The sequence below is a fragment of the Canis lupus genome, chromosome 16 (genome assembly GCF_011100685.1).
Source record: "Canis lupus familiaris isolate Mischka breed German Shepherd chromosome 16, alternate assembly UU_Cfam_GSD_1.0, whole genome shotgun sequence".
Taxonomy (NCBI): Eukaryota; Metazoa; Chordata; class Mammalia; order Carnivora; family Canidae; genus Canis; species Canis lupus.
In genome coordinates, this window is record NC_049237.1 from 32,616,685 (window position 1) to 32,630,770 (window position 14,086).

Here is a 14,086-nt window from a genome sequence, read left to right on the forward strand (position 1 = left end):
CACTTTCAATGTGTTTCTGGAGAGGCAGAGTAGTTCCACACCTTAAAATAATTTAAGGATAGAGCAAGTTTTAGGTAGTCTTGGCCGAAATCTATTTCAAACTTAATATGAATGTATCTACACCCTTAGAAATGTATCAACAGAGACAGACAGTAAAGTGCAATAAAGAGCAGCCTTTAAAAGAGAAACTCCCAAACCCTCAGAGCAATACCACACACTTTACAGGCATTTCTTTTTATTGGCTTTAAGTGTCTTAAAGCCTTTAAAAGATCACAAACACACTCTTTTGACTCTAACTCAAAGCAAGTAGGTATACTAGATACACTAAAAAGTCTGTTTTTGCACTTCCGTGGCTTTTTAAGAAGATTTTCTATTTTTCTTTCTTTAGAGAGATAGAGCGAGCGAGCACGTATGAGTGGGAGTGGGGCAGAGGGTGAGGGAGAAAGAATACTGACCAGCCTCCCCACTGAGACTAAAGCCCCATGTGGGACTTGATCCCAGGATCCTGAAATTGTGACCTGAGCCAAAACCAAGAGTTGGACACTTAACCCACTAAGCCACCCAAGCATCCATAAACTTCTACCCTCCTTATTTGATGTCACACAATGTAGAACAAAATTGTGGCAATAATCCCAAAATCTTTATTTTACATTCCGACCACACGAAAACTTCAGGCAATGTGTTCATTTATCCCAACAATTTAATGTGTGAATAAATATTTGCACTAAAGGTGAAATAAATATGTATAAAGAACTATTCATCTAAGCGATCCTCCTGTTTTAATCGTCTACTGGGCACGTGTTTTAAAAAATATATTCACTGCTGCTGTATCAAATATTATACTGTATTGTTAAGGTCAGGAAACAAGTTTTAGCATGTGTATAGAACCAAGATATGCTGACAGCATGTGACACTAGATAAGTTGTTGTTGCTGTCCTGTGAAGGATCTGACAGTGCAGAGCGAGCTCCTATCATTACTCTACATGTCTGACTGTGCAGTTCATCCAAAGAGCTTCGCCACACTGAACAAATTAAACAGGAAACCTGCAAAATATTATCAGATACCAGCGAGCTTTCAGCTGCAATCCCAGAGAAATCTTCCCCTCCACACAACCGTTTAAAAGCCTGACATCACACACGTGCAGATTGCACCGTGAAAATTGGTTGTTAGTTAATGAAAGCCACACGAATATCATCAATCAGTCCTCTAAGTGGAAGGATGTCCCTTTTTCATAGTCACGTTAGTGGTAAATAAATTACTGAAGAAAGCCTCCAAGATTCCTTTCCCGATCATGTTTCTCCCTTGTTGAACCCACCTTACAGAGAAGATTATTATGGTCAGGCACAGGGTAGATAAAGTTTATCCTTTGCCAGCTGGTCTTCTGAGCTGTGCTCATAGATTTAATAAGCTTGACTGGGAAAATGTATCTTATCAGGTTAAAATTTGTAAATATAGCTGTGTCAAAGGCAGCAAGATCCGGTGGCGATGGTATTTCAGAATACTCCTTGGACTACCAGTCCTGCTACTGATGCAGCTAGTGGTCTAAGTTTGGTAAGAACTAACCAGTAAGGTCACTATCTATTGCCCCAAGTAGAGACTCAGTGCTCACACTGGCCAGTGCTTCAGATAGACTGTTCTGGACTCTAGTTAATTACAGTCCCCTGTGAGCTAAAATGGGCCTGCTATTTGTCCCTGTGTATTCAGCAAAGATATTTGGAGGGTGAGATAAAACATGTGGATGCCTTCAAGTGAGACAAAGTCACTATAAAATTCAAGGTTTTATTGTAAAGTATTCTCAAGCTGACTCTGTTATCATCAGCAGTAAAGCAAGCTTAACCAGAAAACACACTAGGAATATGCTTCAAAGTATGGTTAAGATAGCTGGACTCCAGAAATACCATTTTAGCAGGTCTGTGTCCAAATTCTTTTTTTTTTTCTTTTAAGATTTTATTATTTATTTGACAGAGAGAGAACACAAGCAGGGTGAGCAGCAGGGAGAGGGAGAAGCAGACTCTCTGCTGAGCAGGGAGCCCAACGTGGGCTTTGATCCTAGGACCCCAGGATCATGACCTGAGCTGAAAGGCAGATGTTTAACCGACTGAGCGATCCAGGCCCTCTGTGCCCAACTCCTTATATGGTGCAAGGATGTGCATGTGCACTACTGAATCATACCTTTATGAGCCTACTGATCCTCATAACTACACATGGAACAGGTCATTACACAACATAGAACAATAAAATTGGGGGCAATGTTTCAACATCTTACTTCCAATATTCACAACAGTTGGCTTCTTACTGTGGTTAACTTTGACTTCCCAAACATAGCAGTTTCCATCGGAAGGAATTCTTACATGTGGATGGGCTCAAAGTTTCACTTCTCACAGTTAACTGTTACAAGTTGAATGAGACAGTATGATTCTTCTAAATGCCCTATTTGAGAATTTGAGCCACAATCAGCCCATCAAAAGGTATGTATATTCTAAGACCCCTCAAGAATGACAACCACATTGTATATCTGAATACCATACCCAATAGGCAGCACTGAAGAAAACACATGTAAAGAAAGAGGAATTGATCATTTAAGGAATCTATCTCTACCAGATCAGGAGATGTAAAAACAAGTTATTAGTAGGTGGCCATAGTCATGATTGGAAGGATTAGGCTATATATTGGTGGTGGTGGTAGTGGTGGTGGGGGCGGCGTGTTTGTGTGTTATGTGTGTCCATTTCGATTGGCACTTTATTCAAACATCCAAAGGTCTACATTTATCAGAGGCAAGATACATAGGATCTTAGGGACCTGGCTCAAAGCAGAACCTCAAGAGCTTGCTGAAAGAGTAAGCAGAACAAAGGATCTAGAAGATTCTGAGAAAGCAGAGACCCAGGTCCAAAAGCTAATCCAGAGACAACGCCTACCTTCTCAAAAGACTTTTTATTATTCGGAATGGAAGGACCCCAGTGACATGACTTTTTGTTTTAATGCATTCCACCGGATTAGGACTCTTTATACTCCCTGCCATGTGACACCAAAGAATAGAGAGATGTTAAATTTATCTGGAAAAATCATTAAATAAATAGTAGTCTCTACTTGAAAATGTTCCTGTTCTCTGATACTTCTCTTCTCTGGTCATCACTGTTTGAGAGTTCTCTGCTCCAACCCGGCCTCAGTGAGGATGCCGGTCATCGCAACCACGGTCCTTCCTGGGCCACTCAGTGTCCTATATAGGAGCCTCCCCAGAGGCCAGGTGCTCACCCACTCCAGCAAGAGGAGCACACACATTAAAATATTATCTCCTCGCCTTCAAATTAAAATTGATTGTCCTCACTGATGACCCCAGCCCACAAGGTCTAAGTTAGCTCCCTTAACTAGCAAGTGTGCTCTTGTGTTTATGGTCAACGCAAATCCCCGCATTTACCATTTCTCTGCAGAAGTTCTTGCATGAATTTCATGCAAAGCGGGTAATCATTTCATTTTACAGGTGAGGCTATGGGGAGGGGCAGTAGTTAATGCTGGAACTTGAACTTGCTTGATGTCATAAGGCTAACAAGCTGCACACCAGGATTTAAACCCAGGACTTTCCCCTCCAGCAGGGGTGCTTTTGTGCAGCTTGAATTGAAGGCAGGAAAAGGTCCTATTGACAGAAAACAAAAAATGGGACAGATTATTCCATTCCATAGCCACGGTGGTAACTTTCTGTTTCTCATAATAAGCTATATAAACCAGATCACCTCTCCACGTATGTCTGTGAGAGATTTACAACACTGCAAAATTCTACAGGGGAAAATAAGTGCAGATTTATTAGGTAAGAGAATTTTTCGGCCTGAAAATTGATATTATGTTTGTTGAAATTAGCAATCTTCCTCTTCCATACGGTTCTGTAATTCTGTGCCCAGGATTTTGTAAGTCGAGGGCCAACGATAAAATTATAAAACTACTGTAAGAGTGTTCCAAAAGTCTGTCCGATGAAGTTAAAATAAGGCCCCCGCAGTACTTTCAACATTAACTCCTTTAGAATAGTACCAGCTATCACTTCTCGAGTACCTACTGTGTGCCAGGCACTGTTCCAGGAACTTTATGTCCACTCTTTTTCAGCTCTATAGAAGTTCCAGAAGATATCTATCATTATTGTTATTCTCAATTTACAAACAGAAACAGAGACGTAAAGCCACCTCCTACAGTCACACAGCTGGTATATTTGGCACCAGGATTGGGACCCCAGAAGTCTGACTCCAGAGCTCCTGTCTTTTAAAAAAAACAAAAGCAAAAACAAAACCATTTAATGTATTTATTCATGAGAGACACAGAAAGAGAGGCAGAGATACAGGCAGAGGGAGAAGCAGGCTCCCTGCAGGGAGCCTAATGTGGGACTTGATCCCAGGACCTCGGGATCACGCCCTGGGCCGAAGGCCAATGCTCAGCCACTGAGCCACCCAGGCACCCCTCCAGAGCTCCTACTCTTAACTACAAGACAATAAACAATTATTTGCTGTGTCGGATATGCTCATTGGTCAAATATCAGATTTAATATATTGATACATTAATAATGACCATAGTTTTCTGATTAAATCTGGGATACAGGGATCCCTGGGTGGCGCAGCGGTTTGGCGCTTGCCTTTGGCTCAGGGCGCGATCCTGGAGACCCGGGATCGAATCCCACATCGGGCTCCCGGTTCATGGAGCCTGCTTTTCTCTCTGCCTGTGTCTCTGCCTCTCTCTCTCTCTCTCTGTGTGACTATCATAAATAAATTAAAAAAATAAAAAATAAAAAAAAAATAAATCTGGGATACAACACGTGGCAGATCATTTCTGCACATAGTCCGAGGACAAAAAAAAAGTCTGAGAGAGAACGTAGATGTGCAAATTGCTGAATTTTCTAAGCTACTTTGATGATTTATAGAGAAATCAAACAAGACAGAACCCTTGAAGTTGGTAAGCCAACACAAGTTTCTTGAACTGTGTGACTGCTGCCATCCGCCAGATGCCACAAGGGTAAACCACGCTCTCTCTCACTCCAGGTTCACTGAAACTCAATAGCCCCCATGTGAGGATACGGCAACAAGAGGGTCTTAACAGATTAATGTTGTCCTTTCAAGGTGTAAAGGCAACGCACCGTGACGATGGGTGCTGGAGTAAATCACGGCGCAGTTGCTGGCAGCTTAAGGTAAGTGTTCAACAGGGCTGCCTAATTAATGCTGTCACAGCAGCCGGCCCCAATTACAGGAGCATCTCACTCATGGACAGAATAGAAGATGTCCCACCAGCTTCATAAAAGGCCACCGATACACAGGGTTAACATGGATCCATCTCACTTTGCCCTAACCGATGAAAAGCAAATCTCATTTGACATAAGTTCATAAATTTGATCTCTTCTGTTGTCAAAAAGCAGGGCTTTTTCCTTCATTAGTTGCACATACCTGCCATATCCCTCTCCAATACATCACTTAAAAACAGAGAAATGGAGAAGTATCTAGTTACTGAAAATTTGATATTGTATTTATTTCTTATTGGAACGAGGCTTTTCTCTTCTGATGTGTTTATTGCTTACGTAAATTAGGCACATTAGCATGACCTTGATGCATTAATATTTACCTTCATAACCTATTTCTTTGTTCAAATTGAATTAGGATCATTTAATTAACTGATATCACTAAAATGAAAGATGGAAATTATATAGATAGGTGTTTTAAACCAGATAAAATTCCCGGGCAAGATGAGTTAGCCCTCAATTATAATTAATTTTAAACGGTGACAACTATGTGAAGACTTTTAAACATTGCATAAAACCTAAAGCATCGCTTGTGAGCAATGATGCTTCACTGATCTACCCATGTTAGTTCCCCATGATCTAGTTTTCACATGGCCATTTCAAAATGATTCCTTTGGTGAAGAAGAAAATGTTGCAGCGCTAACCATAAAATAAATGCATCCTTTCAGGACATCTAAAATCTACTTCTTTGTTATTTAGGCAGATGAACTTTCCTAGCAACCATACATTTCTGATTTTTCTTTTTTATTCACAAGTAACTTATTAAACTGGATGACACTGAAAGGTACATGCCAGGATTGAAAGGCAGCGCACCAGATCAAAGGTAAATTTCTCTCCACTCTGTATACTACGGTTTTAAATAACCAGCCTTGCATCCCTTCTTCAGTAGGACTCACGTCTGACTTTCTGAGGATCTTTAAAGCTTGGGTAGCTCTTTGCATTTTTAAGCAGGTCAGCAGGCAACCTAACAATTGAATCCTTATCATTTTGCTTCTACCCCACAGGAAAGACCAGGGAAGGCGATTTTCTTATCTCCGGGTTCCCAGGGTCATGAATTTGGTAAAGAGGTGGAAAATGACCAGAGTCAAATGTAACAGACTATACACAGTAAGAAAACCTGGGCCACATCATTGATCATGTAAAACCATCTAATTTTGTCACCAATCTTACAGAGCTCCAAGGTTGGGATGCTTTCCTGTACAGTCCTCACAAGTCAAACTGTGATTAGAGCCAAAGTAGTATGTTTCAGACAACACACACACACACACACACACACACACACTTCTCTCTCTCTCTCTTTTCTCTAATATTTAAAATTCATGGCTTCCCTTATTTCACATTTAAAAACAAACACATTAAAGCATCTTTTGAAAATAAAAGTGAGCTGCTTCCCACACATTCGGAGATAATCCTTTGGTGCCTAAATTCCAATCACATCTTCCCAGCACTAAGATTCACAAACAGTACACAAAAGAAACGTAAATGAAGTGTACTTAGCACATCAACATGTAGCTTTCCTTTCCTCCATAGGGACTGGCAGGCCACTAGAAATACCTTTCAGTTTTGTTTGTTTTTCTTTAGAAAGAAGCTTAATTAGAGTCTCTGCTAATAGTTTCTAGTCCATGATTTTAAATCCCTAACTCCATGCAAAGTGTCCTGCCTTTCTCTCTCTAGTCTTTGAGGATCTCTATTAACTGGTAAGAATGGAGAGTCAGCAAACCTGAGGTCCAGCGCTTGCTTGTTCTGTGGGATTAGGGAGTCACATAATTACTGTGAACCTCAATAATCTTGTGTATAAAAAGGGTGGGGGGAGTAGCCTCAGCCTTATCTATTTCATACAGTTGGGAAAATCTAATTAAAATGATAGCAAAAACATTTTGCGTCTTGAAAAAAAATGAGTTATCATTATTAGTGCCGATTTGACCTGCCATTACCTATAAACCACCTGAAAAGTTAGAAAATATTAGGTCCTACAATGCAGAAGGCACAAAATTACATAATTAACACCTTAAAAAACCACATATCGCTTTGGTGTATCCTTAAGAACCCCCTCCCCCCACCAAAAAAAAAAAGGGCAGCTGGAAGCTATCAAGAGGGATCACTAAAATGTTCAACAGGAAAGGCTGCCGTGTATAGGAACAGACTAAACATCATAGAATCCTCAAGACTGATACAAGGCCAAGGAAGGAAAGCAACAGTCTTTAACACCATCAAAAGTTTAGATTCATAGGATATTACAACGCATGCAAAGCCCTCAAGCAGGAAGGAAGTCATTTTAGAATAAAAAAAGGAAATGAACTTTTGCACAGTAAGAAGTATGATTTGGAAAATGCTTATACTGAGTCTGTACAGGAAAATGACTCCGGAAACAGCACACGGGAGGAAAAAGTAGGTTCTGGAGTCAGCACAGCTTCCTACTCCAACCCAGCACAGCACATTCCTTGGCCCCAGGTGAGACTCAGCCCCTCACCTGCAAGGCAGATTTGCCTCACACAGGATGGAAGGAGAGAACCCGGGCACTGGACCAAGTACTTTGAACAAGACACTCACAAGCACACAATAAGCACTACATCAATAACAGCTTTAAAAAAAAATAGCAGATTCATAAGGAAGTAATTACATTCATGGATGGAACTAAAACAGAGCTCATGGTTAGGTTATTAAAGCTGCCTTCATAAAAGGCAACTTTCACCATCTATGACCTACACCGGGCAGTCTGATGGCATTTCTTGTACTACTAGCACTTAGCCTACTGTTTACAAAGCGCTTTCATATGTGATCTCATCTCATCATAGAAAAGGGTACTTATGAGGGTGAAATCTGAAGAAGGCCTGTAGTTAGGCAGTAGTATTATGCCAATATTAATTTTTGGTTTTGATCAATACACCAAGAGAATGCAACACTGGATGAGGGGCATATGGGAACTCTGTCTTATCTTTGAAACTTCTCTATAAATCTAAATTATGCCCCCAATTCCTGCAAACTGACTCAAGATGGCTTGCCCAATTTATGTATTTTTTGAATAGTAAGTGTCCCTCTTCTGTATTCCCATAGAACCATTATTATTCCTTTTAATACAATGCACTTTATCTTTATAGGTGTTTGTTTCACCAAGGAGAAGGCTCCTTTAAGTCAGGGTTTGTGCTTTTTTTTTTTTTTAATTCATCTTTTATCTTAGTAACCAGAATAGCACTCAATAGTATTTGCTGAATAAACTAATTAAGGAAAAAAAGCAATCTGTGATTCAAATACTCCTATCGAATAGGCCCTAGTTTCTCTCTAATACACAAGATTTATGTAAAACCATTGTCTTTATCAAGGTTATCACAATCTTTCTTACTTATATTTCCAATTATATGGTCTTTTTTCAGCCAAACATATTAGAATATTATGTATTGAATACTTTCTTCTGGAATGCAAATAATATCCAGATCATAGCTCATTCTTATAGATAACTGGCTTTATTCTCTTAGACATTTCCTGATTTCCATTCTTGCAACATGTGTTAGTGTGTCTATTAAATAGATACCACTGTTTTAAGTACTCAAGATTCAGACTTGAATAAGGAAAACAAGATCCCTACCCTCCTGGAGTACAGCCTGGGGTGAGGGCAGGAAGAGGAAGACCTTATTAGCCATTTAGGCAGTAGCGGGATTTGTGAAATAAATTCTTTATCTTTGCAATTTAAGAGCACTAAAAATCGCTTTAGTAACTATATCCTTTCCACTTCATCATGCAATATAGCCTTTTCTATTCAAATTGAGACTTTGAGAAGTGATCACTAAATCTATATACAACCCACTGATATTAATCGGCCAAACATGGCTCAATGCATAAAATGGCATCTTGAAAACTTTTATCTATGGTAACAGATTATTTTCCTTATTAAAACAACTATTGACTAGATAGGCGTTCTCTGCATAAGTCATATTCTCTATACTTCATTACACCATGTTATACTCTTACCACTTTAGTACTAAATATAAGCCATGAAGTATCCTAGTAAAAAGCCCGAGACAGACAGACATAAATTCAGATCTTACTCTGCCATATGCTGGTTATGCAACCGTTAGTAAATTAGCAAAATTCTCTAGCCTCAGTCTCCTAAAATGTAAAATGAGATTAAATAGAACCAGCTTCAGAGGGCTGTGAAAAGAATGGAACAAGATAATGTGATTAATGTACTTAGCATCCCTGTGTGTCACAAGGCAAACATGCAACAATATGGGTGCTATTCTTATTATATCATTACTTAGGTCCTTGTTTGGTTGTTTATTAAGCTTTCTAAATTAATATGAAGTTTTTAAAATTACTGCCCACTTAGAGCTGAGACCAATGAAAGCATATCCATTCTGGTCGCCAGCAAATTAACGACTTCCAAAGATGTCTACATCCTAACCCATGGAACCAGTGAATAAGATGCTTTTTACAGCCAAAGGGAATTTGCAGGTGGGATTAAGGTAAGGACTTTGACATGAGAAGATTATGTTGTATTATCCAGTGCACCCATGTGCATAATCATGTGAATCCTCACAAGCAGGTAACCTTTCCCCACTGTGGTCAAAGAACGGCCAGAGATGCAATGTTGCTGGCTTTAAAGTCAGAAGAAGGAGGCTCCAATCCAAAATGTGTAGTCAGCCTCTGGAAGTTGGGAAAGCTAAGGAAACGGCTTCCCTCCCATAGCCTCCAGAAGGGAAATGCAGCGCTGGTAACACCACTTTAGCCCAGTGCGATCTGTCTCAGAATTCTACCCTACAGAACTCTTTAAGATAATAAATGTGAGTTGTTATTAGCCTCTAAATTCATGGTAATTAGTTACAGCGGCAGTAGAAAACTTTTACAGTTCCCAAAGAGAAATGAATTGTGTTAATTTTCCAATATTAAGAACTGTGAAACCCTATCTCATGAAAATGGTATAAAGGACCTAATTTACAAAAATAAATACACCGGGGTGAGTAGAGCCCAGCTATGCATCATTTCACCCTTAATATCCTTCCATTCAGGGTCCAAGAGAAAGCTCCACATCAAAGGAATCATACACCCCAAGGCACAGAGACTAAAATCCATTAGGAATTCAGAAGCTCAAGTTCAAATCCAGAGACTTGACCTCAACCAGTTGAGGCCCCATCAACCATATTCTCTCTCTCTCTCTCTGGCTTCTCTTCCCTGCTCATAATGAAGAGGTTGAGTCATCTTACATACCGTTAAGCTCCGGAGTGAGTCAGGGAGATGTTTTCTTCTCCTTTTTGTACACTTTGTTTTAAGAATTTATAAGCAGAGAGTCACTGACCAAACTTTTAGATTTAAAAATATTTTATGAATACTAGCATCCCAATGGTAATAACATACCAAAAGAAAGAAAGAAAACAGGACTTTTACAGAATTTTCCAAGGCTTTCCAAAACCCAAACCGAAAAATTGGTAGAAATGTGCTTAAATTTGACAGTTAAGGCAATAAAATGAAATTATTTTCTTCATGACTTTATTATTTAATAGCAATAATTTTCTACTTTAGTTTAGAAAATATACTTATTTAGGCATTTTAATAAATAAAAACTTAAAATCCTCAAAATAAGACTTTAGAGATTAACATTACATTCACTTCGGGGTTGATGTCTGATGAAATCCATCACTTGAGAATCATGTATCTTAGTTCAAGACCTAATCTCTGTTTCTAAAGGAAGCTATTTCTTCCATAAGTTTGGTATACCTCAAATGTATTACATAACACAAAAGGAAATTGTGATGGGACCCAAAACATGCAGCAAACCTATCTATAAAGGGGGAAAGATCACCTTGAAACAAGTTATAAACTATAGAAATATGACTGTCAAGAATGTAACCTAGATCAAGCTTCTAGACAGGTCATGAAGGCCATTCCTAAGAACTGAGGTCCAATGCAGTGGATCTCTTTGATTGAATCATTAGAAAGTTCCTGCAAGGATTCAAACTTTAAGAATTTACCAAAATGTAAAACAAATAAATAAAGCAAAATTTCTTTTTTTTTTTTAATATTTTATTTATTTATTCATGAGAGACACACAGAGAGAGAGAGACTCAATCCTGGGTCTCCAGGATCACGCCCTGGGCTGAAGGCGGTGCTAAACCACTGAGCCACCCAGGCTGCCCAATAAAGCAAAATTTCTATAATGGTTCTGCTATAGGATGTGTTAATGTAATAAGTAGGTCCTAAGTAAGGGCATGCTATCAGCACATTAATGATTTGAGGGGCTAAAGGACAAACTTTCTTCTTCTAAGCGACAAGATTAAAGAGACAGCCTTAGTGATACATGAAAATCTTATGAAAAGAAAGCTAATACTCTATAGATGTGCTGAAAGTCATGGCTGGTTTCATGGCTTCTAGAACTGCTACATTTTCCACTGTGTTAAGCTATCTGGAGAAGCTAACGGTACAGATGAAAAAACTTCAGAAAGGATTTCCCTATTTTTGTAAGAAGTGCTACAGAGATAGCATGTGCCAAACTTAAAAAAAAAAATGAATAGGTTAAAATACTGATCTCTGCTAGAAGAGAATGCTCAAGGACCAAGGTCTGCAAAACAAGGAGAGCCTCAGGTTTAAGGGTATAAAGATTCAGCAAAGTCGTTGAGAACAAGTATTCTTGGAGCTTTCACTGTGCTACAGTTTCTCATCAGGACCATTATTATTCTTGTTGATGCTCTACTTCCAGTTCCATAAGTCTTCCTTCTTCACCTAGGCCTACTTTTCCTAGAAGCCTCATTATTTTTAGTGTGCAATTGTGCTAAATAAGGTTGGTGGTTGTTGTTGTTTCTTCCCCAGGAATTCAAGCATAGAGTTACAGCAGAAATATCTGCAAACAGAACAGGGATCTGCCAATGTCTGCAGGCTCCCAGCCCCAGGTCAGAGGTTCTCAAAGCTTGTGTACACATACATCACTGGGGCAAGTTTACCAAAATGAACATTAAATAGTCACAGACCTTAGTAAAGACTCTGAATCACTAGAGTCAGATACAAGTCTACAAACGTGCTCCTCCAAAAAGCATCCCAGGTGATTCTGAAACAGGTGATCTGGGCACAACATTTTCAGAAATATTACAAATGCTCTTGGGGTGCCCTTCTGTCCAAAGGTTGTTCAGCATTTACAAAAAAATTAATGCCCACTCCATTAATTCTTCCTAGTAAATATACACACACACACACACACACACACACATATTTGGTATACATATAAGTATATATATAACTAATTATACATTTTATATATTATAAATATATATATATTTGCTTACATTGCTAGGTAAATTAAAGAGAAATAAGACTTAATTTCTCTTCAGGAATATCTGGAATCTCATAGAAGAAGACATATGTAAATTACAAGAATTTTTATATTTTTATGAGAAGTGCTATAATGGGTGGCATCTGCTTTGTGACCTACGTGGTTTGAATTCCCACCCTTCATATCCAAAATAATAGTTAACTAGGAGGCAGTGCTGGATCTAAAAAATATCCTTTTGAGAAAAGAAAGAAAATGAGAGAATCAGATATTCCAAAAAACTTCTGAACTAGACACCTACATGCATCTTTATGGATTATGACAGGTAACTATTCTCTATGCAACGGCACAGTAATTTCATAATATTTAAACAACTCATTTAAAGTATATTGCCTTAATCAGGAACACATTTATCTTGGAGAGTTCATAGGGAGGTTGCTTAGAAATACTTTTTCCCTAATCCTTGAAGCTATAGAAGAGAACTCTAAATCTGTGCTTTCTCTGAGTTTATTATGTCAGCCCCCAGATTTGATCACTAGATCTACAAGTGGCACTTGAAAACTATAAAAGGTATAAGAACTTCTCATCCTCATTTCACCTTGATTAGAGCAATCATACCCTACCTGGTGTCACCATTTTTTTTTTTTTTAGATTTTATTTATTTATATCATGAGAGACACAGAGAAAGAGGCAGAGACATAGACAGAGGGAGAAGCAGGATCCCTGCGGGGAACCTGATGCGGGACTCGATCTCAGGACCCCAGGATCACAACCTGAGCCAAAGGCCGATGCCCTGAGCCACCCAGATACCCCAGTGTCACCATTTAATCTTTATAAGAATACTTACCTCTAAATCTTTTCCCACATTATACTTCTCTGTTAGGCAATCATGAGCGTTAATACTTGTGTGGATATAAGAATATTCAGCTTAGATCTTTCCTTTGAGATTTTGACCGTCTTTGGTGTTGCTTATCTTGAAAAATGGCACAAACGTCCATTCAGGTGAGCAAATCTAAAATTTAAATTTCTCATCTACTCATGACATATCCACTCCATGAAAAAATTCACTCAGTTCTACTACCACCCCACCCCCCACTTCATCCCCATGCCTTCCTGGAAGGGAAATTCTGAAGTAGAAATTGGGCAATAAGCAGAGCCAATGAACTAGAAATTACTGAACTATAAAGCAGTCAAGAAGTAGGGAAGAGAAAAAAAAAGAAGTAGGGAAGAGAGGAAAGGAGAAGTAGGCCAACCACAAGGGCAATTAAGCACCAACAGAAGTAAAACACACATCTTAGAAAGAGGGAAGTGGCCATAAGAGAACAGTCATCACGAAGGATGGTCATACCCATTGCAGATGTTCATGCCTGAGAGGCAGCTTGGAACTACAACAAAGGTGGATTATAAACAAGGGGAAGGATGAGAAGTTGGAGTTAGAAGAAGCAGTACTCCTGGGTGGGGATCCAAAAAAAGATTTAAAATCTGCTGCTTAGCTTTATTTTACATTTGGCTTTAGATTTGTAGGCTCATTTCTGTTCCTCAAAGGCCTTTTGAAGGCCTGATGAAA

The 14,086-nt window shown here is 39.0% G+C and overlaps 1 protein-coding gene across 8 annotated transcripts in view; it reads right to left on the bottom strand.

Annotated features, from left to right (window-relative positions):
- The window catches only part of NRG1 (neuregulin 1), a 1,144,545-nt gene that overhangs the window by 177,208 nt on the left and 953,251 nt on the right, over positions 1 to 14,086 (bottom strand). The gene's annotated exons all lie outside the window — the stretch shown is intronic.